Consider the following 2,043-nt stretch of genomic DNA (forward strand, 5'->3'; position numbering starts at 1 on the left):
TCGAGCTGACGGAAAGATGTCCAAACTTGATCATTTAGAGGAAGTAAAAGTCGTAACAAGGTTTCCGTAGGTGAACCTGCGGAAGGATCATTAACAGAGAGAAAGAGAACGGGGCGCTCTTAAAACTACTACTACTACTCTCCTGATTTGGGCGGTCTCAGGCTCTGCTCTGGCAACTCCAGCAGCGAAAGAGGACAATCCCGGCCCCCGCACCAAAAATAGGTACCACCACGCTGTAGGTGGACCACACTCGGGCGAGAGCGCGAAGACCGGAGGAGGAGGAGGACGGACGGGGCTTTGGACGGCTGCCCGTCCGTTCCATACTACCGGCGAATAAGCCTCTTGACCCAAAAAGAGTGAAATTCAAGTGTCAAAAAACAACAACAACAAGCCGTCCGGCCAAACCCAAACCACAAACTTGGGCTATGTCTGTCAAACCCTTTCATTGAGACTCGACCTGTGATGGTTAGTCGCAAAAAGACCAAATGGCAAATACACAACTCTTAACGGGGATCACTCGGCTCGTGGGTCGATGAAGACCGCAGCAAACTGCGTGTCGGTATGTGAATCGCAAGAATACCAGATACATCGACAAGTTGAACGCATATTGCGGCGCGGCAATATATGAGCTTGTCGCCGCCACTCCTCTACGAGGGTCGGAAATATACATCCATCGGTTGCTGCGAGTTCGGTGCCTGCTGACTGTCTCCCCGACACGAGGGTAACCCGAACCGAGCTTCCGCCTTGGGGTTTAATCGCCCGCGCCTTGCGCGAGGCGTGCCCTTAAAAACAAGCCTATCACTAGCAAGTCCATGGACTTGGCGCACCCACATTCAACCACAACAAAGCGACAGTTGTCGCCCTCGCAAATAACTGGAGGCGGCGCTCTTTTGCCTGCTGTCCACAGAGACACGAATGGCCGTCGGCCGCTCATGGCTGATGCTGCACATGTTCTAAGAGGCACTCCATCCCACGAAGAGGAAACGAAACCGGGTCGGATATCTTTTAAGTAAGCCCCGCCGGGATTTCGTCTATCACCTCGAAAAGAGTGCTTGGCATGCATTGCAGTGGAACCTAAATTGATGAGTGCGCCTGGGCCCGCAGTCTACCATGTAGTGGTGCAGGCAGAGAGATGAGAATGCTTGGGTGACGCCGTGCTCTTCCTCACGCGCTCCTCCACCCTCTCCCACGGTCAGACGCGGTGTGGGCGTTCTCTTTGAGAGTTCGCCACGAGTCCACGTCTATCTCATGACTGGGAGGGAGGCAGGGGGGGTTCTCTCTAAACGCGTTAAAGACGTTGTTGCGCCTCATAACGGCGCTCGCCGGGATAGAGCACTAGTTCTGCAGCCGGAAAGGCCGCTCACGCCAATTAATACTGCGACTCTCGCTCTCTTTCTCCGGATAAACAAGTGCCACTGCTGTGGCATGCGGGAACGGGGAAAGAGGTCAAAGTTTAAGCGGCAAAGGTGCGGCCGAGTAAGGGCGGAACACGAGCGTATATGCATTAAAACTGTGTGTGTATATGACTCTGCGAGAGATGTTCTGCTGGAACACTTTTTCTATTGGCTATTTACCACTCAATGAGAAGGAACGGAGTCAGGGGTGGGAGTGCCGGCGCCATGGCCGCTGGTACCCCCGCGACAAGCCCCTCAAACCTTCCTGCCTGGTAATGTCGGTGGTGAAGAAAGTCGGTGGCAGAGCGTCTTCCGCTTCGTGGTTGGGGAACTTGTTCCCCTAAGGATGATGAGACCACGATCGACCTCGTAGTAGGAGAGAGCTACCCGCCAAATTTAAGCATATTAATAAGCGGAGGAAAAGAAACCAACAGGGATTCCCTTAGTAAGGGCGACTGAACCGGGAAAAGCCCAGCGCATAACCTCGATGTCTTCGGGCACGAGGGGTGTTGCGTTTCAGAGGGTCCAGCACGCCGTCCCATACCGTCTAAGTCAAGCTTGAAAGCGGCCACTGCCCATGGAGGGTGACAGGCCCTTATGGCGGCGCCCGTGAGGGTACAGATGGGACGGTCGGAAAGGGCCTCTGTAG

General features: G+C 54.5%; 1 non-coding gene across 1 annotated transcript; it reads left to right on the top strand.

Moving 5' to 3' along the window:
• Window positions 1-498: 498 nt before the first annotated feature.
• On the top strand, window positions 499-659 carry LOC121871284. The gene has a single exon (XR_006089858.1). It is a non-coding gene; the product is annotated as a 5.8S ribosomal RNA (ribosomal RNA).
• Window positions 660-2,043: the final 1,384 nt, after the last annotated feature.

This window comes from Homarus americanus, unplaced genomic scaffold (assembly GCF_018991925.1).
Source record: "Homarus americanus isolate GMGI-L3 unplaced genomic scaffold, GMGI_Hamer_2.0 scaffold50599, whole genome shotgun sequence".
NCBI classification, from domain to species: Eukaryota; Metazoa; Arthropoda; class Malacostraca; order Decapoda; family Nephropidae; genus Homarus; species Homarus americanus.